At 45.9% G+C, this 27,952-nt stretch overlaps 3 long non-coding RNA genes across 3 annotated transcripts; all 3 read right to left on the minus strand.

Annotated features, from left to right (window-relative positions):
* Nucleotides 1–1,514: 1,514 nt before the first annotated feature.
* Nucleotides 1,515–6,949, minus strand: LOC135376791 (uncharacterized). The gene is made up of 4 exons (XR_010417850.1): nucleotides 6,602–6,949; nucleotides 6,456–6,531; nucleotides 5,246–5,371; nucleotides 1,515–1,731 (listed from the first exon to the last, which is right to left on the minus strand). It is a non-coding gene; the product is annotated as an uncharacterized LOC135376791 (long non-coding RNA).
* Nucleotides 6,950–10,653: 3,704 nt separating this feature from the next.
* Nucleotides 10,654–14,090, minus strand: LOC135376792 (uncharacterized). The gene is made up of 3 exons (XR_010417851.1): nucleotides 14,045–14,090; nucleotides 12,108–12,353; nucleotides 10,654–10,914 (listed from the first exon to the last, which is right to left on the minus strand). It is a non-coding gene; the product is annotated as an uncharacterized LOC135376792 (long non-coding RNA).
* A 6,110-nt stretch (nucleotides 14,091–20,200) lies between these two features.
* LOC135376789 (uncharacterized) lies at nucleotides 20,201–25,734 on the minus strand. The gene is made up of 3 exons (XR_010417848.1): nucleotides 25,594–25,734; nucleotides 21,948–22,132; nucleotides 20,201–20,429 (listed from the first exon to the last, which is right to left on the minus strand). It is a non-coding gene; the product is annotated as an uncharacterized LOC135376789 (long non-coding RNA).
* Nucleotides 25,735–27,952: the final 2,218 nt, after the last annotated feature.

Consider the following 27,952-nt stretch of genomic DNA (forward strand, 5'->3'; position numbering starts at 1 on the left):
TTCAGTCTCTGTCAATCTTGGTTTTCATTTCTTTGGATGAGTTAAATGTGTGCACTTGCAGCTATAGAAACGTATTCAGAAACCTATTTTCTCGTCACTTTTTCTTATTTTTCGATTTCATTCGTTTTGCGACTGAGTTGTGAGCTCGCATCAGTTCTTCCAAAGCACGATCGCTTTCTGAATGCCGTGATGTGATATGCCGTGATAAAGTTTGATGATGATTCGTGGCTTTACGTTGCCAAACAAGCATGATCATACAAGCGAAAGAACAAGAACACCTAGAAAGATTACACTAGGGCAAAGAAAAATGGTGTTTGAAGCTTCAACTCAACGTTCCATACGGGTTCGAATCCTGTCATCGGCTGTGTTGTCTGACGTTTTCCCTGAGTTTTCCGATGACTTTCCTGACGAATGTTGGCACAGTTCCCTCTGAAGGACACATACTAACCACCCTGTCTCCCACTCCTTCTTACTGGCCTGTCTCTATCTGTCCACGTCTGTACCTAGCTCATAACCACAGTTGCTTCGCGGTGCTAATACGAAACTTAAAAAAAAGAGAGGATGAAGGGATGTGATTAAATATTAAATACGATGAGATGACGAGATGAACGATACGATCGACTGCACGGAAGACGGCTGATGGAGCGGAAGAGCCTATGGTGCGACCTACGGTGCCTATGACGTTGAGCGTTCGAACGACTCCCGAATATCGGGCACATCACATACGTGAGTCCTGTCGTTTGCTACGGAACATCTTGTGGCATAGCCGTACGGTATTCCCTTACGTTAGAAGCGCACGAAAAGACGTCATGTTGAGCGCTCGCACCGGCAGCAGAAAGCTATGACGTTTTGCGCATGTTCCACTGGGGAGCTCTAGGGAATGGCTCTCGTGTGAATGCACAGTCAGTGTGGTCAGAATGACCTCAAACAGGCACGAAAGAGCAAGAATTGCTTCTCACGGAGTCCATGAAGCAGTTACCTTGACAGCAATGCAACAGGAAAGCTTTGCGCTGAACGCGTGTGCGAGAACGAAACTGTCAATTTGCGCTTTCCTCTTCTCTACTTACCAATAAGCGCGACAACGTGGAGCGGCATCCGATTTGCCGCGATGATTGAGCAAACCGTTTGAAGAGACCAATGGAAGGCAGCTACGCATAGCCGCTCGTCTTGAGAATGAGAGAAGAACGAAAACGAAAATTACCGTCTCGTTCAGTGGCGCAAATCACAACGGGTTAATCCCGTTCCCTTCCTCTCAAGGTAACAGGATCGTTCATTTCACGAGGAGAAATTTTTCCACTTTAGTACCCCTTTAATACCGACACTACTCCGGGTGAGCTCCCTCTTCGGTTCTGCCATTCCGTTTTGATTGCTGACATTTCATTTGTAGGACATGGGCACGGTACCACCTTTTTCGAAGTATTTCCTGCGACAGCAAAACGTTCACAATTTAAATTAGTTCGGCTTTTCATGATGAACATTGAGAAGAATCGACTGAATGCATCTCTAAAGCTTTTTATTGTGTTTCTACAGCGCGTGTTTATTCTTCAGTGCATTCCATTTGCTCGCAGCAGTCAGGATACCAACCTCGATATTGTGGTTCACATCCGGGCGGGACGTAGCATGTCGTAACTTCCAGTACTTTTGAGGAGGCTTTGCACTTGACGATTTCGCAGGAATCCGCCTGGTACTCTTCGTTATCATCGAGCGCGTAGTCGTCGTAAAGGCATTGTCCTGTTAGGATACATAAGAGTGAAAGGCTTCTTAAAGGGGTCGACAGACCACCTGTAACCCAGTGCATGCATTGCTCCGTCTCATGTTGTAGTTGATGTGGTACGTGAAGTCCCCACATTTCTCATTTAAACAATTGCTGTTGGGCCTTTATAACTGCGACTTGTTCAGGCTACCATTGACAGTAAAGCCGAACAGCCATGAGAGACGTCGGCACAGGCAAATGGGAAATGACATTCATCCGTGTACGTCTGCCCTCCCTCTTTACAACCGTCTACGTCGTCATGCAAACGGAAAACTACACACTCCTCTCTCCTCGATAAAGTGTGACTAACTAATAAAAGCGGGCTAGGAGGTGAACAGTTGGGAGGGACACAGGAGCTCGCACAGCGCGTGATCTTCGGAGTGCAATAGACTGCCTTCTTTTTACAAACGTGTGTCGTCAGACGCCATCCAGTTAGAAGAAGAAGAAGAAGATGTGACGTCACGAGAAGATCGGTTCGAGGTTATATTTTGCTGTCGTGGGCATAACCGGGAAAAACACGTTGCCTGATATATATACAGGGTGTTACCCTATAAAAGTCTACCCGTGCCGCCATGCCGTACTCGCCAATTACTCAAAGCAGGTGGCACATTGTGCGATCTTCATATAAAGCTCATAAGGACATTTAATCTTGGTGAATTTCGAAGTGATTAAGCGCCGCAACACGAAGTTATAACTCAAAACGTGAGATTCCCGTAGTCAAAACAATCAAGATGGCGGCGTTGAGAAGAGCACTTGCCATGCTGCTCCCCAGACGACGACGTGTCGCATATCCTGCCAGCCGGGTGGAACTGCAGTTTTCATTTCGCTTTCGTGTAACTGTCGTATTTTGCTCAGAAGTAAACAAGTGAGGTACGAAAAATGCCGACGTACTCAGCAGACGACACCCAAAAGGGATGTCGTCTGCTTACTGAGAGGCGCCATCTGGGCTGTTTTGCCTACGGGAACCTCACGTTTTGCGCTATAACTTTGCGTAACGGTGCTCAATCACTTCGATATTTGCCATGGATGAATGTCCTTATGAGGTTTATACGTAGACAACACATTGTACCGCCTGCATTGAGTAATTGGCGAGCACGGCATGCCGACGCGGGTAGACTTTTATAGGGTAACACCCTGTATATGTATTGGCATCATCGTGGAAGCCCAGCACGTTGCCTGATAGGCTGATAAAGCTGATATAGTTAGTGCCCACCAGCATATGCTTTGCGGGGTGAAACACCCCATGTCATCGTCATCATTTATTGTTGTTGGTGTTGTTGTTGCGGGAGTGTTACGTAGTCAATGACGTAGGGGCTCAGGTCGTCTATAGGTGGTGTGCACATGACGTCACAACATAGCTTTACCCGCGCTTTTTCCCTCTTTCTAGTGAACCGGCGCACCGCGCTTATACGCGTGCTTCTTTTCCCTCTTTCTGGGGAACCGGCGCAACCTATTACACTCCACCTATAGCTTCGTAACGCGGAATTTCAGGAACATAACATTTCGATGTCATGTTTGGTACACCTACACAGAAAAAAAATATTTACCAAGGATTTCCTCAAAACTTTTGAAGTGGTTTCTCGGTCTTTATAAGCTTGAAGAGTTCAAATATTGGCTGACGTCTCTCAACACTTAAAGGGGCAATAAACAGGTATGTAAGGTGCACTTTTTTGTAATGCAGTGTGATTCGTTTCCTACAGTGACGTTTAGCAAATATTTTTGTCACAAAAGAGTTAATAATGGCTCCAACCCAACCGAATATTCACTGCACTCTTTCGCGCTCATGCCCCGCCCTGCGATGCCCTGGCGACAATAGCCACACGTCATTTTGACGTCGCGCACCATCAACCATTCAAAATGCGGGGCGCCTATACAGTGATTTTGTTTTAATATCGGGTAATGAGGTCCATTCTAAACATATTTACACTTGTCAAACCCAAGGTAGCCAGATCAAAATGTACCAAAAGCCCACAATATTCCATTTCATGTGCGCACTATGTTTTCAGCGCTGTATTGCTCCGCGAGGTCACAGCGGTGTTCTCACAACCGGTTCTCCCCGCAACCTGCTATTTGTGTCAACGAGGCCCGTCATTGGCTAGGAGTCCGAAATCTCCCCCACCTCCAGTGACTGGAATGCAGCTTTGCTACACGTGCGAGACGTGTGACGTAGGTGCTCTCCGAGTAGGAAGGAGAGACTCACGCGGATTATACTCTTTGAATGGCATTGTTTCGTGGTAAAGGCGCTCGCTAGAAGTAAATGAATTTCATAATTGGATATCGTGAGCCACGTTCTTTCATACAGCATAATAACTGGAGAATATTCCTGGAGCTGTTTAGTGCCCCTTTAAAAAGAAGAAGAGTTCAGGCGTTCAAATTCCTTTTAAACAGTCAATGAGTACAGAACCCAAACCAGAGAGAATGTGCCACAAGTTGTTTTTACAACTCTATGGTGCGTCGCGCTTTTAAAAAAATTAGGGCACTATACAAAACAACAATAACAAAAAATAAATTGAGATGAATGGGGAAATTATCCCAAGGCACAAAGGACGGAATGAGATGTTACAGCATGATGAGACGATGAATGACGACGTGATGAGTAGTCATCAGTCAGCAGAGTCGGTAGGTAAACATTAGGGGAGGCGGAAACATCAAGAACACTCTCGACAAAAACAGAACGCAAAAAACAAAAAAAAACAAAAACACACACACAGCACACAAGTGTACACAGGCACATCATAGGATACAGAGGAGTCTGGTGTCACGGAGAAAGACCATGAAATACTCCTGAGCACGCAGATGTTGTATCATGTTAGACCACGTGCTTAGGGTGGTTGCTAGTATGAGTGATGCGGTAGCGACATTATACACGTGACATTAGGAAGTTACCTAAATGTGAATGAAAATAGAAATGGGAGGACAGAGTTGTACACGTTACTTGAAAACGTAACCGATCAACATTATTCCTGTGGCAACAATGATTTTTTACCCTTGCATGTTACTCAGCTGAAAATCTAATCAAGTAACGGCTAAAAAAGTAACGCATTTCTTTGACCGTTACTTTCGATCATAATAAGTCATTTGTGACAAAAATTCATCCACTTACACATGCCATGACGTGTCTTCGCAGATTGCAGTTCGTCGCCATTCAACAGAATAGGATCTATTCTTAGGTAAATACATTACGTATTTAAGCAACAATGAACATCTTCGAAAGTTAACGCCATAGTGATAAATGAGGAGAACTCTTCGACATGTCAATGTCATCATCACCGCAACAACGAATTCAGTGTTCTGCGCAACATCTCTCTACATCTCCTGATCAGTACCTGACCCTCAAGACCTCAAGAATAGATGCAGAAATAAAAGGGCCTATCCGCGCTTCATTCGAACTTGCAGTTTCCAAGCGACCATCTGGTTACTAACTTCCTGGAGGTGGTATTCATGCACACTATGGAAGGCTTTCTCCTATGTCCTTGTGCCAAAGCAACTCACCGTCAGCTGTATCCACGGTCCTGTATGTAACTCTAGCAGCTTCCCCAGAAAGGACCACTAAAAGAGCAGTCAGGAACCGATAAGGCAACGCCATTCTTGTCGTTTGATATCCTTCAGCTGAAGTTCCTACAACGAAGCACGCGATAGGCGTAGTTCAGATACAGACGTTCTGTGGGCCGTGGTGAGCATTTAGCATGTCCTCATACAATATGATTGCTGGAGTGCTGGAACACGAAAAACAAACACACAAAGCCTCAACAAGAAGAATGAATGAACGAAGAAGGAATGTGGGTTCGAGTCCTGCAGCCTGGTTAACGTTTTCAGTGACTTCCTTCTCTCTTCAAGTACTTCGAGCTCATTTGAACAGTATCAGCGGAAAGCCCTTCAATATGGTTGCAATCATACGCCCTTGCCAAGATCCCTGTGCAACATCATCGGGGTTTCGAATTTTCATGGCGTCGCTGAGGACCGCAGGCTTGCTCCAGTGGTTTTGAATTGGCCTCGGTTCTCCTTCCATACGTGCTTCATTTTGTTTCATTTCGTTTACTTCTGGAATTCTGTAGTGCGCATTTACCCGAGGACCACTGAATAGTTCTGTGATCTGTTTAGACAATTTTACTTCTTTTGTCGTATCACTCATCTAATGTCTCAGGTGCGATGGGGTTGGGCGCTTCTCCCCATCAATGAAGCACCACAAACATCATCGTCATGATTCATATTGTTGTTGTTTTCATGGGCGTTGAACTGCAGCACCAAGGGACGCTCACTTCTAATTAGAAACTCCTGCATGATGTGTGCCCACGACTAACAGCAACTGCAACATAACGGACGATCTTTTTTACTCCGTGTTCGCGCCGCGAAGCAACTATGGCTGTGAGCGGCGCATAGATATGGGCAGATGGAGATAAGACAGCAGGAAGGAGTGGTTAGTATGCATTCTGGGCCGACTTCATGCGGAACTGTGTCGACATTCTTCCGTTAAGTTTGCCAGAAATCCCAGGGAAGCACTCAAACAGCAGAGCCGGTGGTAAGATTCGAACCCACCACCTCCCAGTCGTCAGCGGGCGACCTGCCCTCTCGGCCATGCCGCTGACCGTAACGGATGAGAGCCCGATATGCTTTCGAATGTAATAATGGATGCTTTGGAGCACTGATGTTCATGGAACTTCAGAGTATAAACTGGGAAACGGAAATTGCAAAATCAACGTACCCCTCCTTCAACTGGAGATGTCCACCCAGTAGGCACAAAGTGGAAGACGACGAGTGATTTCTTTTTTGCTCCAGCCCTGGTAACGTAAGTGGATCACTTGTCGTATAAGCAAAGCACAAATATCTACATAAATACCCATCACTTACCGTGTGAGCTGCACGTGCTAATTTCTGCGCAATATGGCTAGACACACGTGGCTTGTCGTCAGGTTGTCGCTTTGACAGTTGAGGTTCGCTTCACCAAAGAACGGGATGTGGTATACTATGGTTTCAGTATGCACTACTATAAAAAAGTTCATTAAATCACTCAATTTGACGTGCGGTCTGTCCTTTCAAAAAACACGCAATCATGCAGTTGAATATGTTTGAAATAGCGTGCTTTTTATGAACCGCTCAATGCGACGATTGCAGCAACTCACGGATGGGTAGACGTAGCTGTCTTATTGCCCGCAGTTGTGTCCCAACTGCAGTAAATGATATTTCGTGGAAAGGGGTTTTAGAAAAAGCGGTAGCTCCTTAACGTCCATGTCTTTAAGTGTATGCGGCCGCAAAAAAATAGCATTGATCGTGGCGGAATTGCTTGAATTGTTGAAATTATTGCATATGCATTGATTTCGCTGCTCACAGAGAAGCTCAGGTACCGTGCGATATCATAGTTGTACTGCACTTCACGGAGATCCTCGAAGCTACAACTTGGACTGGCATTGGATCCTGGGACAAGAGGCTCCGCGTTTGCACTACCGTTCAAGGTCCCGGCTGGAACCTACTGCGGCAGCTCAGGGAATCTGTCTGCCTATTGGATTTACAACAGTAGAGCACATCCTACCTGAGGGACGAACAGCAGCCATAAGGTCAATCACCATTAACAAGGAGTATAGCTCCATGAGGATCATCTCGTATCCTCCGTCATGCCTGTCCATCACAGTGGCACCTCTTCCCAAGTTATGCTGGATGAGCACGGAAAGTTATACCGGTTAATTGCGTCGACGCGGGTTTTACAGTAAAGGCGGAAGCAGCAGAAAATCGGTACCGTGAATACCGCAACCGATACGTCTCTGACATTACGGCCAGCGGTTCCGCCTGTGAGGCGTCGTGGGAGAGATCACGTTCGTTCGAGGACCAATGAGAACAAGTGAATGAGCGGAGGTCATCGCTTCTATGACATGAGAGCCCTGCGCGGAAGTTCGATCAAGGATCTGTAGCCCATGAGGTACGGTACGTGGACACATATTTTTCCCCAGTAGTCTGTGAAGTACATTCCGTGGATGATGCAATCAATCACGTGTATCAAGTGTTGTATCCCCTCTAGGTATTCAGTGAGAATAATAAGTCACTTTAGATATTGTAATCGTGACTCTTAGGTACGTAATTTTATTAGCGATAATTCCTTGCCTTGCTCGGCACTGATGTCTCCCGTACGGTAGACGAAACGTTTCAATAATCTTTGCTTTTTTATGTTATGTCTGTGTAGTCTTCTTATAAATACTTCATCCGCTGCACACATTATGATACACTATAATTATCGCGGTTCCAGCCAGTTATGAATGTTTCGAAAATAACAATTGCTTCTGTGGACACCGTAATCCTCTTTATACAGTGTGGTCAGCGCATAGACTCAAGGAGCGTCTCACCAGTGTCACTAAATAAGATTCACTTCAGAGTACCGACAACGAGTTCCATAGGAGGGCAGGCGGAGCCATTTTGTTTCCGATGCACACCAGCGCCATCCCCAGGTGAGGGGCAGAGACAGCTAACATCACAGACCCTCGTCGTGGAGGCGATGGGTTAGGGAAGGTGCGTGATCCTCGGGCGGCATTATTTATCTATTGTCCACGAGAGCGTCCCGAGGAGAACAAGAACAACCATAGATGATGACGATGAGGTTAGGTGAGATGACCGAGGAGGAGCTAAGCTCAAGGCTGTATCTACTTTGATATGGTGCTCGCAACAGGAACAACATTTCGGAGTGCGCTCGTTAGAGGGCATCGTGAGGGCCGTTAATTGACCGCTGGCTTGGTGCGTAAACAAAATTGCCACTACTGCTCGCCCGTTGAACTCAATCACGGGAGTGGCATAAACTCGATATTTTTGTAACTATACCCTCAGGCGGGTGCTTCTCGCAAAACCGCTATCTTGTACTGGTCACACTTCATAGAAAACGTCATTTTGAGGCATTGTGACTTTCTTTCATGCATTGAATGTCTTAATAGTATTAAGTACCTGGGTGTTCACATATTTCACAAGTATGTTCGAAGCTATCTCAAGCATCTGGCGCTTTGTACAGGGTGAGAAAAATCTTCCCACTGGTTATCTTAAGAATCTGTATTTTCCATTAGTCCCATGCCATCTCTTATACTGCGTCGAATCATGGGGGCGCACTTATAAAACTTACGTAAGACTCATTGAGATTCTTCAAAACCGTATAATTCGCACAATATTGAATGCACATCCTAGGCAATCACGTCTATACCTTTGTATGAGTCACTGCGCATTCTGCCATTCAACACATTGTGTTTTGAGAGGACTGTACTGATGATAAGGAAACGTATTATTACTGAAGGGCTTGTTCCAGGTCTTCATTTTCCCTCTGTAACTGGCACTAGCCGCTCTGTGTAAGGGCATCATCAATCGATTGAGCATGGAATGCGAACTTTATAACACCAAGGCCTAATTAAATGGAACTCCCTACCGCTGTCTGTAATTTCATCTAAGAACTTGAAATTAGCTTTACACAGGCACTTACTTTACAGTGCTGATCATGAACCAACATAGATACCTGTCTATCGCAGCGCTGTCGTGCATTAACCAACTGTATTAATATGCCTTCTGTTTAGGATTGTTGTAACTTGTGAATTTTTAGTGTAGCAGATAAGATAAAAAAGAAAGGAAAGGTAGGTCAGATGGATGTCGGCTTGTTATTAAAAAAAAGTGAAAGGGGAAGACAAAAAAAAAGGCAAAGAAATTAAGAAAGCGAAAGAAAACAAAAAGAAGGAAAGAAAAGGAAAAGAAAAATGAAGAACACAAAACTAAAGCTGAAGAATCACACACTCTGGCGGGATCCTATGATGTATGCAGAACTGGTATAGAAATAAGAGGAAGGAAGAACAGAAAAAAAGAAAGAAACAAAAACAGAGAGAACGTAGACAGTGAACATGTGCACAACTGAAGGCATTACGCCTTTGAAAACTGAGTGCAAAAGGAACAAAATGCATCGAATCCTCGGTGTTTGACCCGAAATGCGCGCAATATAATGAATATGGTCAATGAAATGGAGCAGCGGGAGTTGAACCCGCTCCCAACGGATATGCGTTCCTAAGATCCTACCGTTACACCTCATTGGCAGCTGCTGGTACTTTTTCGACTGCTTCGTTTCATTGATCTGATTGCTTTGGGCGAAATTCAGGCTATGTTAGAAGTGCAAGGGTGCAGGCGAGCTGGTGTAGGCGAGAGAGGCTAGTGGAGGCGAGACACGGAACAGAAAAAAAGACAACACGACACGTGTCGTGTTGTCTTTTTTCTGTTCCGTGTCTCCGGTTTTTATCGTCGTTTCAGGCTATGTGTTGTGTCATCCTCTGTGTTTGTTCGCCTCACCTTCTACTGTGATCATGAGTATGGTGGGCGGATACATATTTTACAACTTGCAACATGCATTTTTGGGGTTGGTGCCACTACACTGTTTTGACCCGGGCGCGCCGAACCCCCCCCCCCCCCCCCCCCCCGCAGTCGGCGCCAATGATACGATGGTTGTTCCGCGACATGGTAACCCGACCATTTCTCCTTAGATTAAGTTCGTCGCACCCGCTCAGTGCGTCTTACGCGGGGGTCGTCATCACATCTTTGAAAGTGGTCAACAGTACGAGGCCTAGCAAAACTGCGCGTTTTAGTGCGAGATTATGGAATCAAAATAATTACCGTAGTGGAAAGACGTCCAAAAGTGCGCACATAAACATCAAACGCGGCTTGGTCGCCGATCACGGGCGCGGCCATCTTTAAGGACATGTGTGCGCTGACGTTTGCTGTGAAGTGCGACCAGTACCTGTCCAGGATACATTGTGTTCGACCAGCACGCTTTTGTCTATGGAGCAATATATTGGAGGGCAGCCCTGTGTCTTGCTACTCTGAAGCGCAGCTTGTTTGGTGACTCTACCTCTGACATCACTCATTAGGCATCATGTCAGTTACGTGCAAGGTAATACCGGTCAACGAAGTTTTTTTTCTTTATTACACACTTTTTACAGTCGATGGATGCTTGGGTGCACAGCGTTACGTGCACGTCATCTTAGAGCAGCAGTTGGGATAGTGACCGACATTGGAGGTGGCGCACCCTTCTGGCGCCGGGTCGCACCTGTGGATCTCCACTCTGGCTTCCATTGCCTTGCATGTCACGAGTGCGCATTCGCTGGTCACCATTTGATGTTTCCCGCCGTCCGGTATCGACGCGTCCTTGTATTTGCAGTGACCTTAAAATGATGTTTACTTGCTCGTAATTATTGCAAGTAACACGAGAACACAAAGCACACAAGGAAGTTGGTCAGAGCTAGCTATAAGGATTAAAATGTTATGCCTGAGGAAGGGAACCGTTAAATGAGGTCTGACACTTGGACGGGAACCTTCGCAGAATAAACGTAAAAGCCCGTTGTATGCATCGACGTGAACCTGTATTCCGGGCTTTATAACAACCGGGTGAGAGAGGCCCGGGAAACTGGATCCGCGAATACTGCAGGTGACACGGCTTATAAACATCGGGGCAGGTATCTCCGCCAGTGATGCTGCTGCAAGCAAGGTCACGTGCCTTCGAGAAACAATGGGAATGGGACGCGTAAGTGTCTTCAAGAGGTCCTACGTAGTAACAATAATTGTTTTCTTCAATGTTCTGGCTTGTAGTGCACTGAGTGCATGACATAGTAACGGCGCGAAGGCACAGAAGTAATGTCCTTGCCCGAATAAACGCATTCCTCGTCTCATCGTCAGTGACGTCGTCATCGTCTGCCGACAGTTATGCTGTGGGCACCCAAGCAGCAAAATGTACTGAAAGTCGAGTGCAATAGGGGTGGACGGGTAGGTGGAAGGCCTTGAACAGACTGATGAAACTAAAAAACATTGATAAGACACATACCGTCCACCCCTATTGCACTTGACTTTCAGTACATTGTGCTGCTTGGGCATAGACGCACGAGCCATGATGATCGAAGATTGCCGACAGAGAAGATATCCGACAACATGATGGAAAGCGATTTTCCTGAGGCTGAAGCATACGGCGAACCCAACACGACTCTCAGGGTGCCTAAGAACATGAATAATTTAAGGTATGGCAGTCGTCGAAGAAAAGCCAGACATCGGCATTAATCGAACCACACATCTCTCGATTGCTCTCGATTGCTGTGAGGTCGTCGGAAAGCAGATGCCTGCGTGACGTAGTGGTTACCGCACTTGACCGGCAATCGAGAGATGCAAGGTTCGATCCCCGCCGCTGTCTTGCGATTCGACTACTGACCCACCAACGTGGCGACGAGCCGACAGTCACTTACGACAATGCAACCCGTTGTAAACCCCACCGATGTAAATCTCGCACTTGTGTCGTACATCGAAGTTATCATCCCTTTCCAGAGACATGACGGTTTTTAAGTATCCTTGTGCGGCCTGGCCTACTCACCGTAAGCGACATCTACAGTGTCGTGGTCGATTTTAGCGGTGGCAGGGCTACTTAAGACGTCGAAACTGATGAGTAGAAGAAGTTCAACCGTCACGTGAAACATGTCTCCGTAGATCGTTTCCCGGTACCCTCTAATGGTTATCCACCAGAGAACAGCAGGCGCTAGCGCGGCGTAATGACTAGATCACTTGAACAATAGTCAAGAGGCGCAGGTTCTGTTCTTGCTGCCGTCTGGCTCTTGGATGACTGTAACGTTTCAATAGGTCAACATTTACTTGTGTATTAATGATATTACAGTATTCTAACGGTCCCATACGAATAATCTACAAACAGGAAACTTAGGCGCCCTAGATATCCGTATTATATGACGCTTACAAGCACGTGCGCCGATGAAATGACGTGAAATTCGATGTCAAACTCCTTGCAAATGAAATGTGACCCATACTTGCATGGGCGTCGGAAGTCCCTCATGGCAGGGAACGAGAGCCCTATCCCAAAACCCAACCCAACCCAGCCTAACCTAACGTTGAGGAGTCTTTGATCTACTTATGAGGAACGCATCGTCCATGCAGTCCGATGACTGTATAGGGTAGGGGGTCGGAAGGTCACCTTGCGTTCCTAAGCGAAACAGAAATTGACGCTTGAGCAGCACAAACTGAAATATTGGTTGATTCTCTCATTAAGTGCGATAAGCCATACAGAAGGAAGCGATCAGTTGCGTGTTCCTTTATGTATCTATTTAATCACTTATTTATTTATTGTTTTTGTTCTCGTGAAAAGCGCAATGGTGTCCTCTACAAGGGTGTCATTGTTGTTACACTAAGAACGCCCTGCCGAGTGTTTTGGCCATGGCTCAGACAAACACAGCAGATACGCTGTCACCAAGCACACCTGCGAACCGCGTAAAGACTCTTTGCCGCTGGATTTCCTTGTCTATCCTCGAATGTTTCCCGGTGTTAATCAAAAACAAGGCGACGTCCTTTGCTGGAGCGAAATCTGCCTTTTTCTGTATCGTCTAAGCAAGGCTACTGAATGGGGTGTCTACTCTTCACCAACAGGCCCGCTCATACAGTATCACATAGAAGGGGGGGAGGGGGGGATGGTATCTATTCGGGTAAATTTGGTCTTCTACTGTTTAAACGGGTGTTCGCTTTCACTCCGCGCGGTAGCAGAGCTGAAAGCGAGTCTGTCTCAGACGCCACGTACAGATGAAAAAGTTGGGATGTCGAGACCATCACAGCGAAAACTCAGAGGGAGGGCGACCGCCCCCGTTCCCCCACCTTCCGGCGCCCCTGCATTCTTGTAATGAAGAGGTGAAAATGAAAATCCGATACGCTCATCAACTACCTGTGTACATTAGTTTATTCGAAAACCACGTATTCCGGCGTTCTTTCACAAAAATTCGCCCGTCTCGACCTTGTAGATAGAAGCACGAGGTACCGCGCAAGACGTATATAGTGAGACCACGCTCACTGACCCGAAGACATTATATCAGGGCCCACATGCTTTGGGTTGATTTTCATCCTTGCTTCATCATCTTCACATAATGTTCCCGTGCAATGGGGTAGGGTACCGCACCACTGCGGTGAAACACCTCATCTCATCGTTATCATTTATTGTTGTTGTTGTTGATTTCGTGACTTTACGTCGCGAGACATGCTATGACCATGTGCGACGACAACGTGTTCGGTCTGCGAATTAATTTTGTCCTACTGGTGGTTTCTTAACGCACGCCGCAATCGCAGCTCACGACACGGCGTATGTAGCGTACCTCGCGGAACGCGCCGTGTCCAAGCAACTTGTACCCACAGGCGTTGCATACACCGTACGAAAGCAGTGTCGATTACGTATTGAGGAGTTTGATTTCTCCATCAGGAATTTTATATTTACAAGTACAAGTGGAATCGACAGAGTTCTAATAAATGAGTGCTATTTACCTTCTGTACCTCCAGTCCTACGTCGGTTGCTCTGATGCTATGTGAAGTACTAAGCTATTACATTCAATCCTATTGGACATGTGTCACTTAATTAAGCACACATAATGTCTCCGATAATAAATTATTCCTCTGACACACGCCTTTTCACCCGTATTTAACTCAACCGCCATATGCCCTGTCACGCACAAGCTACTGTTAAACCAAAAAGAGTTTGAGCCTGTTCATGCAAACATTAAACATTATGTATACAAATGTTGACGAATGTCACATGTGTGCTTCGCACTTCTTTTTCATCCTGTATTTGGTTTCGGGGCACGAGAACGTAAACGGGGGGGTTAGGTATCGTTTAGCGAAAGAAAAAAAAAAGAGAGGGCAACACAGGCAAGAAAAAATAATAATAAAAGAGGTAAACGACAACACAGAAACTGGACACACAAGCAAGACACACGACCGTAAAGCCTGCTTGGGTTGACGAGCGTCAGTATATGTGACGCTGTATCAGACACCTATTGACACCTATTTCAGGTCAATGTGGCGAATTAAAAACGTCCCGAGGGGGTATACTGACGATGAGCTACTGGAATACTTGCGGTCGTATGGTGTTGCTGCTGTAAGACGTGAAATTTTCTGCAAGCGAGAAGAAGATGGTTCGTTGACACCGTATTACAAGTCAAGCGTCATCTTAACGTTAGGTCCGAACCACGCCTCGCCGAAGGAGGTCAGTGTGGGGTTCACGGCCCATGCTGCAACAGAGTACGTTGTCCCTCCGGTTCGGTGCTTTAAATGTCAGCGATTCAGCGACTGTACAAGCGATTGCAGAGGACCACAGAAATGTAAGATCTGCTCAGGTGCGCATCATTTCAAAACCTGCACGGCTCACCGTGAGCCCAGGAATGCTGGTGGTGGTGGTGGTGATGATGGTGAAAGGGCTCGCCGAGAAGTCCTAACTGCGGTGATAACCATACGGTGTCCTACGGTGCGTATAGAATGTAAAAGAGTGCAGAGTGTAAAAGACAAAGACACCGGCGCAATGTGCGCCGGTGTCGTCCCCATCCTTTCCACAGCATCTCTTTCAACAGCAAACTTTGTACCTGGGCTGTCGTCTGTAGAAACAAGTCCTTGATCGTCTGAGGTTAGTGTAATAAAGCAAGGACTACGGTTCGCGGCTTCCCATGCAAGTAGGCAACAATTAGATGCCGCAGAGTATGGGAACAAGTCGGAGCGGCGCGTCTCAAACTAAAAGTGGATACGCTGCATCTTGCTGTGGGGTAAGTGTTGTCGATATACTTTGTCCATTACTGCTGACTAAAGTGCACTTGAAGCGGGTGTTTGAGACTATATTTGAATTTCAGTAGCTCCGCGTTTAAGTTTAGTCTAGGCTTCCCGCTCCCTCGCTGGACCAACATCAGGATAGATGCCGAAAAAACGATTCGCCGTCGGTGAGAGCAGTGGCGTAGCCACGGGGGGGCTAGGGGGGGCCCGAGCCCCCTCTACCTGCCACTGACCGACCCACGCAAATCATGGAAATCCGAGGAGAAAATAATATATGGTGGAGGTACCAGTGTGACGATCGCGAAAGTTCCTACAGTTCATGGCGTCTATCTAAGCGGCACACTTGAATGGTTTCCAAAGTATGAGCTTTTCAAAATCCTTCCAATCTCGTGACACCACCTCATTGGACAGCAGTGTATAATCGTATTGTGAACGTCCAAATAAATTATTTCCTTTTTGTTTTCAACCGCATGCTGCGGTGTGCACAAGTATTGTGTGTTGTCGCACCCAGAATCAGCGGGGGGGAGTGGGGCGGGTTTTCGTATAGAGCCCCCCCCCCCCCCCTACCTTGCAGGTCTGGCTACGCCACTGGGTGAGAGAGCAGTGCGGTCACGGTGGTTGACGGCGCTCCGCCGTCGGAGCATCCAGCGTTCGCCCCTGGGGTGTCCAACTACGATTTGCCGTAGGGCGGAGGGCGACGGCGCTTCGCCGGCGGGACATCCATGGTCTTCCCGCGTCCTCGCTGGATGCGCAAGAAGCGATTTGCCGTAGGGCGGAGAGACGGTGGCGGAGGACGCCGACGCTTCGGCGGCGGGACATCCAGCGCTCGCTCGGGTTGCCCAAGTACGACTTATCGTCGGGCGGAGAGGAGGCGGAGGTCAGTGAACATTACGCCTTTCATTGAGCCGTATGTACAGGTAAGAGACACGTAACGAAAGAGGCTGGTTTAGATTTTATTATGCATTTATTTTCGTGGCAGTATTTCGCAATTCAGACTTATTTTCTTCGTTGTACAGACTGGCCCTCCCTGTCTGAAACACGCATATTCGTCGCTCTTCTGGTTAACGCACCTGCCGATTTACATTCGCTTTTGACAACTTTCTCTCTTTTCGCTTATCGATGATGAAGCCTTTCTTGCGCACAATAATACGATATCCTGCATTGCTTAAATTTCCTCGCAAACAATTAGCGTGTTAGTAACTGAAATGCTGTTGATAAAAATTTGTCATCGATTACACCGTCCTGTTTGATAGTGTTTGGGGTTACTTTGTATGATTGATGTTGGACTACGGTATGTGATGAAATGTGACTTATCACACCTATTAGAGTGACGCTTCTAACACTGCAGATGATTGCTGGAACTTGTATCTTTAAACAAAACTATGTTACAGCACCAATGTATGTCGAAGATCAGTTATGAGGGGTTCAATTGTGCTTGTGGATGCATTAGTTCATTTAAGTGTACTCTAGCATATCTTGTCGCTTGTTAGCAAGTGTTCTTCTAATAGTTTTGTTTGGTAATCAAGTCCCGTCAGATGCAATGTGCAGAGCCTAAGGATACGCGATGCAGAGTAGCTCAAGAAAACACAAAATACGGTAGATGGAAGCAGTTACCTCATAAGACGATTCGTGTTCCAGCATCTTGAACCTCCTTAAGCTGTTTTAACCTGCTTAAGCACAGCTTAACCTAAGATTAAGCTGGGCATATTGATTTGCGCTTCAAGTAAATAAATGTTTTATCATTTTCTTATATATTACTACACCACCCATATGGTTTGGTGTTCCCACCGACACATCAAGCTTTTGATGAACCGTCAAACTGTCACACATTCTGGTGGAGCCGTCATACTACCAGACATCCTGATGGCTCATCAATCCATCAGGATTGATGGTCGTATTGGTCCCAAATTACAGGCTGTGATGGACCATCAGAAAGTTTTTGATGGAATACTTCAATAGGGCTAGGTTAGAATTACGTAGCAGGAATCGCTAGATATTATCTGTTTGCTTTCCTCGGACGGTTTGAGATGAATATTGTCGACACAGCTTCCCTGAGAAGTCAGCCCAGGACCCAAAATCTCTTTCCCGGCATATGCCGCAGCATGACAGATAGATCATTCGGTAATTACATACCGAATGAGAGCAAGAAAGGATCCTGAAGTATATCAGCCCTTTTGTTTCTGGATAGGTTGCCTCAGGTTTCAATTTCAAAATAAACCATCGGCAATTGCTGGCTGCTCTCCTATGGTATATCTCGAAATTTGAATGCACATCGCACCGGAAGACTACTGCCGATAACACCGGCGCCCCAGGAGGCTCTGAAATCTCTGGAAGATTCGGGGAACGATGTCGCAATGTTACATGAATTTTCAGATGTGCACAATACACTTGTTGAGTTTAACATGTGTCCCTGTCCTTCAGCTCCTGCGGGAAGACTTGCTTTTCTTTTGCAAACTGCAGCGTCTGACCATACGGGACCTGCATAGACGGCAGAACACTTAAATTTATTCATTTAATCGTTATATCGATCGTTATATCGAACAACAATGACGTTGATGAGGGAAGAGCAAAGTCAGCATGGTGACTTGACGAGCTCGCCGTTCAAACGTATATGACAGGCAACAAGTAGCAACAGTGTGCAATGCAGGGCTTGCTCAGTATTTGCACCAAGTATTTGAATACATATTTAAACTAATTATTTTGGATTTATATTTGTCAAAAATGTATTTATGCCACCACTGCTGGTTAGCAACAAGAATATGGATGCAGTCCCGTTGTACCTAAGTCGTCACGTGTCGCCTCCTGTCCCCGAGCTGCATGACGCCGTATAAGGCAGGAAAAATCAACGTTCCGTAATAATGGTCACTCTGGCGGGCCGTGGATAAAGACGAAGTCATCCAGCTAAAAACACCAGAAGCTTCAGTTCCGTCGGCGACGTCCTGGGTTGACAAACTCCCTACCACATCCGTCCCTCCAGGACATTCCACCATCGCCGATCACGACTCATGTCGAGGGACACCATCTCCTTCCTCTACATTTCATGACCCCGATAGTGAAAACCTCAGTCTGGTGAACAATTCGGCCCTTCTACCATCGCTATCTAAATTTCGCACTCATTACAACACAGGGGTGACACAAACCCGCCATTGTTTTAGCTGCCCTCAAGTGCCTTTGGCAAAACTGCCATCTTGTCCTGGTCGCACGTCATAGAAAACGTCATTTTGAGGTCATGTGACTTTGTTTACATGTCGTTTTGCCACTTACCGACATATTTCTGTCCTCATAACGCCAAGAGATGAACGTATTTTGCCAGCGTAAACTATGCGGTGCTTCCTCCGGAACATGGTAGCCCACTTCTTCGTTTCAGTACATCGCATTGGCTTAGTGAGCCTTAACGCGCGGTCGTCATCACATCTTTGGATCACACGCGTCACATACGTGAGGCCGACAACGGCAAGCCCTATCACCACCACCACCACCACCACCACATCTTTGGAAGTCGTCAACAGTCATCCTCGCTCGCATCCTGCGGTTAAGACGCGGTTGTTTCCACTCTTATTCCCGCTTTGCGTCTGAGGGGGCGAGGACTGACGTGGCGGTCCGTCGATAACGGTAAATTCACCCAGTGGTCACGAGCCACCAGAAGAAGGCTTAGTTCTATCGGCAACGTCCTGGACTGAAGGCACGGGTTGAGAAGCTCCCCATCACATCCGCCCTCTGCCAGTATCGCCCATCACGATTCATGCAGATGGACATCATCTTCACTACACCACAAGATCCCAGTAGTTTCATACGATGCAGACATTCTCCACAAATTCGACGCCTCGATGTACCCGCAGAGTGTGAAAGGGGAAGGGCAATGGTTATACACGAGTAGGGGTGTGATCCCTCTTGCTGTGGTGTTCGGGTGGCACCATACAGCCCCCAACAGTAGAAAACATGTGAGCATCCCAGTGCAGAGTTCATGAGGTGGTAACCTGTACCATGACAAACAGGTTCCAACATCATTCCAGAAGAACACAGCATGAGATTTGTAGCGTTTGAAGCACATGAAACAAAGGTATAACAAAGCAAAGTGCATTCATCCATCCATCCTTCTGTTTGCTGCGTATGCGTCGGTCCTTATTTCTCGCCACTACATTACACACTCGCCATTACACACCAACATGGAAACAGTTACCATGCACTCTAGCTTGGAGCAGCAGAGTGGTCTGTGCTCTCCCGCTTGGTCGTAGCATTGCTGACGTTGTACGGCGACCAACTGTGCAACCCCGCTGCGTATCAGAATGTTTTATTTGAAGAGTAAGGAACCGTAAAACGACCGTACGCTGAACGATGATTAACAACAGAACGTCATCTATATGATGGAAAATGACACCTCTTGCTCGCACCCACAGTGAAGATAATCACGCGGAACTGAGAAAACTCCTTCTACTGCTTTCTTCTTTATTTATCCAGACTCATGCCGTTCATGAAAACCGTCATCGCACAAAAAAATACCACCTGTAACGCACCCACGAAATAAATTTTTCCCACACACAAATAAATAAATACCTACCTACCTTCTTGTACGTATCACTTCCTCCTGTACTTATATCCTATCTTTTTGCCCTGGCTTCGTATGTGTTCGAACTTGGTAGTGCACAAAAGCGTTGGCGCCTCAAGTTCTTACAAACTGCATCAAAGTGCAGAATCCATAGAAGCATCCATGCTTAAAACTCTGCGGCTTGTGTTGCTGCTACGCCTACAGTTTTCCTTGCTTCTCTCATATGACTACGAAATCTGCAGTGTTCGAAGTGACTCGCTAATTGTAGATGGCATATTAGTGAACTGCTACGATAACGGTATCGAGTGGATAAATTCTGTCAAATATGAAGGCTGATCTCTGCAGACCGACAAATTTTTATTTGTACTCAGCGAGTGCAGGTGAGCTGAGAGCAGCATTCGGGGTATGGACCGTACGGCAGAGCGGTACAACCAGGAGGTGGAGGGTCGCATGTTTGCACCTCCACAGTAGCTTTCTTAGCGAAACACGTGACGAGAGCACATTGGCTGGTCATCATCTGCTCCATAGAACCATCCGGAATTGAGGTACCATCATATATACAGCTACCTGGAAAAGATAAATGTATAACATGACTGTGCAGGAGTTTCTTACCTTTAGCAATGTACCAGCTGAGCATGTAGGAGGGAAGCCCAGTAGCAGGAGATCCAGCAGTAAAACAGTGACCGGTATATCATCGGCACATATCTGAGGCTTCAGCGGGATTGCAGTATGTATGTGCGTTAAACTTAAAGGATCATGGAAGGGTCCAAAACATATGTCAGGAAGAATGGGAATTGGGAAATCAGGGATTCCTATTCGCACAAAATGTAAAAGCATTTCTTTCGCCTTTACCTTTTTTTTTTTGAAACTAACCAGCCAGCACGAGTGCAGCGCGCAATCCTAATACACCAGAGATCTTAATCTCGTTGGTCAGAAGAGCTGGCTTTCTGTCGGCCCATTAAGTTTTTCTCTCTTTTCTCTGGCTCTATTGCTCCACCTACAAACACGTTGACTAACATCTCCATATTTTTCTTTCGTATCCAATCCAATCCAATCGGCCCAGGAGACACGATTCCTCCGAGCAACGTGTGGCCACACTGGTAGGCAGATCTCTCGTAAAATACCGCGCCACTACCACAGCCGCCAGTCTGCAACGTCAGGTCTTCCGTCCACTAGAAAGGTGTGAGCGTTGTTTCATTCATCTTTTGCCCATTCTCTTCTTGCTTCTTGCGGTTGCATTGGCGCCGTCAGTCCCGCGTCTGACACAGAGCAGCCGACCGGTCACCTTGGTCCCTCACTGTAGATGATGATTCGCACCAGCTAATGAAAGTGTTCGGTGATAAGATGTTACAGCACACCAGAGGGATCTGGGAGAAGTAGTCGTCCCTGTGCAGACCCTTGTAAGATGATTTTCAAAGGAAATGCGCGCATCTCAAAGGAAATATCTTGCACGACAGTTGCTGCAGTGATAGGTAGCATGTTCGTGTCACGCGGCTAACAACAAAATTGTGCTAACAAAATTGTGCGATGTGTCTTCCATGCTCTAAGGAACAGTCTAGAGCTGTCGACTAAATTCGATGTCAGAATTGTGTTAGACAGGAAGTCACGCGACGCCGAATGCAAACTGTCATCCAGCAGAGCGTCCTAGTTGATGAGATATAAATGGAAAAACAAAGACATGTTCGCTACCGGTTCCGACTTTACCATCACGTAATCATGAGCTATGTCATCGCCATGGTACATCCGCATATGGTACAATGATGCCGCGACCTGTTTCGAGGTATGGTGAAATGTAATCAACAAGTTTCCACTTGAATCGATGGCGTGATTCTTTTGCAGACCAGAAACCGAATGTTACTCACAGAACACGTCCTGCCAACGAATGCTCTGGCTATAAAATTGTACTGTATATAAATCACGCCGCATTTAATTGAAACATTTTTGGCACTTCCATCAAGTGTCATAAAAAAAGATATATAACAGAGGTTGTCTGCCTCTGGTTTGGGTCTGAACTGTCCTATAATGTCGTGCACGCAACATTTTCAAAGAAAATAAATATCCGAAAGTTGACTGTTTTGCTCTTACCATCAATAACTGACACGGTACATGGTTCCGTCTTGGCATTGACTGGATCCGAATAGACGACCAATGTGGTCAGCAGATAGAATGAAAGCGTCGCATGAATCATCCTCTCATGCATCTGCTCTCAGGCTTGTTTCCTGAGCACCTGAGGGCTGTCTTTTGGACTAGTAGGTGGGTTTTCCTTCAGTCTAAAGGGCGGTACGGAGACAGGAGAAATGGGAGACAAGTTGGACTTAAAACCAGCCGCATATACACTCCTTGCAAAAACAAAACAAAAAGAAAGGGTACTGGCCTCTCTAACACAGGCCAGGGCTGAGCAGTAACAGTAATACGTTGTCTTATAATACTACTCGTGTAATACTTTTGAGTATTTGTATTATGTATCGTAATGCTCATTTTTTATGTTTATGTACTGTACTATAACACCCAGGTTGAAGTATTACGTGCACTACAATACTCCAAAAGGTACACTATACATATTCAGAAGTCCTGTCAACCGAGCGTCACCAATCCACTTTATCAGTATTTTTTCTGGCTTTCAGAAACGTTTGGTCGCAAACAATGACGAACTATACACTTTCCCCAAAATTCTAAAAAATTACCCAAATTACCCAAAAAGAATGTCCTCTCAGCGCCAGAGGTTACTGGAGAGCCCTCATATATTTCTGCTAGGTCAGCGTCCCCGTGTCACCTACAACGGTGCGTCTGCATCCAGTTCTAGTCTGTGGCGTGTCGATAGTCGCACGAGCCGCGCCAGACTGAGAGCAAATTGTTCATTGTGATCGAAATTCACGAGCCGCCCCCCCCCCCCCCCCCACGTCGAGAACCTCCGCATCAAATTTTAAACTTCATCTTAAGGCGAGAAACAAGAGTCATCACCTGAATAGTAAAAGCGTGACATCGCAAATGATCACTGTTGCCCGTCGTTGATGTATTATTCTGCACCAGCCCTCATTGGCTGCATGAGAATCATTCCAACAGCGCCTTGTTAGGGCGCACTTGCAGGCCTTCTATGTCCTCTATTTTAGCTAAGCGTATTCCATATCCCCATTTTTTTCTTTCTTTCAATCAATCAATCAATCAAGCGTATTCCATCCTGAATACACCCTTCTGCTCATATGGGGTATATGAAGGAAGCATAAAGCAAACAGACACGCACTAGAACACTGTCCCTTCGAAGAAATGCTCCTGCTCGAATGTATATACCTCCAATAAACGTTGATCGAAGAAGATAATGGACGCCTCAAGTGGACCGCAATTTGTGTGTACATATTTTTGCCTTTTGTTTCGCGATAATCCGCCTCTTAGAGCTGAGTTTCTATGGTAAAGCATTACTGGTATTGCTGCTGTTATACACAGAAGTATTAATATTGTATGTATTATAATGCCTTGAAAGCGAAGTGTTACGTATTAGTATTATAATGCTGACTTCTTGCAAGCATTACACAAAATACGCGTATTACTGCCCAGCCCCGATACAAACAAGAAGCAGACATGCAATTGCAAAGACATGCGTAGCTGATCGACGTAGTTGACGATTGTACAACATGCTAAACTCAAGCTGTACTACGTTAGAACTGCAGCGAGGGATACACACAGGGTGTGCACACTAACTATAGACGGACTTTTCATATTTGGATTTTTTTTTTCAGTCACAAGCGATGACAATATGTTCTATGCAAAAAGCCTCCCCTCACGAGGGCAGCAGTGGCCTTCTAAGTCGATGTGTTAGTTAAGTTTCTTCAATTAACTTTTAAATTTTGGAGAGAGAAGCTCGGCACAAATGCAAAATCGGTTTTCGTCGGTGCGCCTATGCCACTGCGGTTTTCAAAAGAACGTTCGGGTCCAGTATAGCGCGAGGAAATGGTCGCAAAACAACGGCAATGTTGTGGTAATATATGTCGCGCAGCTTAAAGCGCGTTTTTTGCCCTTTCCCTTAATGTGCCACTACGGACTAAATCTCGTGTCTTCAGAATCCTACCAAAGTTATGTTACTGAAATCTCCTTGTCTTACTCCTGCAAAATATTTTGGCTCTACTTTACGCGAAAGCTAGAGAAAATTAATTTTTATTTTTGAGAACTGCGACGTCATGTTAGGATCCGACGGAGCGCCCGACTCTCATATGGCAACTTTGTTGCCCTTCCCGTCTTCTGGGGGCTCACTTTTTGCATTCCGTTAAAGAAGCTCCAATGATGTATCATCCGACTGCTCCGACCTTCGAGAAAACACACAGGAGGGAGACGACATCTCTCCTATTTGCCGTTTGCCCATTTGGGAAGCACACGTGGCTCTTCCACCACGTGACCCTGCCCGCACGCCAGCGTCGTTCTAGGAGACCAGTGTCCTCTCTAGAACATGACATCATTGGGATTTTTGGGCTTATGATTACGTCACCCGCTCGCCGCGTCATCGAAACCTGTGGAAGCTCAGCAGATCCTGAAATATTGGCAAAAAATGCATAGCGTTCGTAAACGGTGTTGAAATTTCGCGTATAGAATTCTTGGGGCACCTTCTTTTCATGTAGTAAATGGACTAGAAATCATGTTTGGTGTACCATTTCCCAGATCTTCGGGTTGTTCATGGGCACCTTATCAAAAATAAATTATTATTTTTATTATTAAATCAAATAAACGCTCTGAATAATAACCCTGAAGGAGAAACAACGCTGTAGCGCCGCAACCTTCGCGCTGAAAGGAAAGGTCACAAGACCGCAACAAGGATTACCACATTTATGGTAATTGTCGTTATTTCGGAGCCATTTCCTCGTTCTATAATGGTCTCAAGCGTTCATATGAAAACAACAGCGGCTTCAGTGCTCCGACGTACACCGATTTTGCGTTTTCACCGATCGTCTGTCTCCAATAATTAAAAAGCTAACCAACGAGACCTAAATAACAGTGATGAAAGATGGAAGTCACTGAAAAGGTTAGCCAGCTGTAGGACGCGAACCCACATCTTCTGGATTACCGGCCCGGGGCGTTTTGTATGTATTTGTCCTTCCTATGTGTTCCAGCCTCAGAAGATAAATTTCTCTAGTTCCTAGATAATAGATCGAGTTAGAGGTTGATGGTTCCCTCGAAGGTGTGCGTTTGGCGTAGAACATATTGTCATCGCTTATAACTGCACAAAATGATTTCTCCAAATATAAAACAATCTGCCTAGAGTTAGTGAACGCCCTGTACTTTGTTTCTTTCAGTGACATAAAACGAGATAATGATACAACAGTAAGCCGTAATGTCAGAGGTATTGAAATGGCTTACGGCGTTGCTTCTCACTGGACGCATCCCACTGTTGCAGTGGGATATCAGGTTTAAGATATCAGGACCCTCCTCAGGATGAACACGAATAGAATTTGCGCCAGCTTAGCTAGGTCACTCAGAAGGCTGCTATGGGATACAATATACTACGCCCTACAGACTCTGTCTGCTGCCAGCGATGACAAGGGACTATGAGACTGATCCCCATTTTTTTCTTTCAATCACTCAATCAATCAATCAACAAGGGACTATGAAATAATATATTGATAATAACAATAATAATAAAGAAAATGTTTTATCATACACGGCAACAGAGTGTCAAGTGAGGGAACCCAAAACTCAAGTCGGTGTTGCCTTGTTCCCTTTCCCTAGCCGCTTCCTTCACACTTACCTCAGTGAATCCCTGGAAAAATGCGCAGTGCAGCTTGAGACCTGCGGCCGTCTACTCCAGGACGACTTCTATGTAAGTTTCACTCACTTGTTTCTTCCGCGACGTTTCCAAGGGTAACACAAACGAACCACGCATACGAGTAAGAAATAGTTGGGTTAATATGATTTAGTCACACAGGTGCAACGTTCATAACACGCATTCATTCCTTCGTTAAAGCATAAATCATGTCAGGAGCCATAGGATGTCTTGTTAATGCTATGTTATGTTCTGCTTCCCTCCACGTACTTATAACGTGTTTTCCTTTGCGTAGGCTTTCAGGCATTTACAGCACCACAATATCGTGCACAATATCGTGAGCGATTCTTGCACCGCTTTTCGTTATCGTCCCCTCTTAATCCCGTTTAAAGAAACTTTGAAATATAATCACAATATTATCATCATGTGGAACATGGCTGTGTGAACACCAGTGATCGCAAGTCGTCACACCTGAGGTCTTCAATCCTTTTGCACTAATTAATGTTGAGCACTTCTACAAACTGAAAGAGGGCGACGAAGTTCGACGCCGGCGAAGAGTCGACACCTGATTGCCGGACGGATACCACGTGATGTTGAAGTACTCCGTAACACATTTGAGACGGATTATTAATTACTGTAAGATATGTGTTAGAGAACAACAGCCACTCCTGGTTCTGTTTCAGCTATTAACGGTTGTAACGCGCGGGAGGTTGGGGGAGCAGTATCTGCGCGATCCAGGACAGCTGTTGGCCTTTCTCACCGTCCACGTCTCTGTGTCATCAGCTCGCTGTATCGCTGCTGTTTGCAAAACTTCGCATCCATGCGATTTGTACTAATGCCCGGTTTACGTTCTTGTGTTAGGGAATACACAAACAGTGCACCTGTGACGATAAAACGTGCGAGGACGGCCCGATCTCGCATAAATGGGTCGTCTACTTGCTTGCGCTTTCTATAGAGCGCGCGAGTCGCCTCAGGGTTGACGCGTCTAGAGCTTTGCTTTTCGCAGCAATCTTTGAAATTCGATTGCTGATAAAATGCTCAATATAGAATAGAGCTATTACGTAATATAAAGAATCCAAGTTACAAGCGTTTAGAAAAGCATACAGTTTCTACAGGTTTGCAATTCACTTTACATTTCCTTTAATATCTGAACGATATCACACAACATACGCCCCAGCAGAACCTCTCTGGACGATGCTATGAAAACACAAACCGTGCTACAGGTAGCAGGCAACGCAAACTAGCTCTACTATAGCAACTTTCCACGAATCCATACAACTACAGAAGCAGACAACGCCCTCTCCGCAAGTCCTTCGTTTTTGGCTGTGGCGTACTGCTCGATAGATGACTTATGCTCTCGCACAAGCACGGTTACCCTAGCTGATCTGCAGCGCACGAAGTTCTTGATGTGCACATCCTCTAGACACCAGTCGACTCGTTGAGCTGCTACTACTGCGCCAGCAGATTATCGTAGCACTGAACTGACGGTAACTGACGGTAACCCGACGTCTGCACACTATTAAATGCACGTATAAAAAATTCGCACATGTTCCAGTTATTGTTAGAATTGAATTACTCTAATTGTAGGTTAACCCACTATTATATAATAATAATAATAATAATAATAATAATAACGGTGTCGTGATCATCACACTGTCGCATTTACACTTAACGCTGTCCTATAACACCGCCACCATTCTGGGCCATCCAACGACCGCAAGTGCTGTAAGTATGCGAACTAAGTTCGGTACAATCTTTCTGTGGGAGAACTGTGAAGCGTCAAGGCTTGATGCAATACTAGGTTGGATTTGGTGCAGTAAATGCAGAAGATTACGTCATGCCGGACAGAAACTATACTGACCATTCCCATGTAGCGCAATATTTTGCACTCACGCAATGTTGCACGCACACCCTCACTCATGTATAAAATGTGCGGGACGAACTCCCCCAACTGCACAACTTGTTGCGTGGAAGCCGAAATTGAGCATTACCTATTACCCTCGAACCTGTATCTCTCTCAACTACTTCTGCTCCAACGCCACTTGCGATAACTTGGTTACCCCAACGTCTCTTTGGCCAGTCTGCTTGGCTCAGTCCTGCGCAACCAGGAGGCGGTTACGACTACCCTGTTGAACTTTCTTCATACCTCCGGCCTCTCGAACAGCCTCTAAGGACCCCTTTTCTGTCTGTGTGTTTTGTTTTTCTTTTTTTAAAGGAATAGCAAGTCGGGGCCCACGCCTGACTAACCTTCCCTCCTTTTCTTTTTTTAATAAACATATTCCCCCAATATTTATTTCTCTCCCTATCGCTATATGGTCACACAGAAACCACGCTCATTTGGAAA

This window comes from Ornithodoros turicata, unplaced genomic scaffold (assembly GCF_037126465.1).
Source record: "Ornithodoros turicata isolate Travis unplaced genomic scaffold, ASM3712646v1 ctg00001301.1, whole genome shotgun sequence".
Taxonomy (NCBI): Eukaryota; Metazoa; Arthropoda; class Arachnida; order Ixodida; family Argasidae; genus Ornithodoros; species Ornithodoros turicata.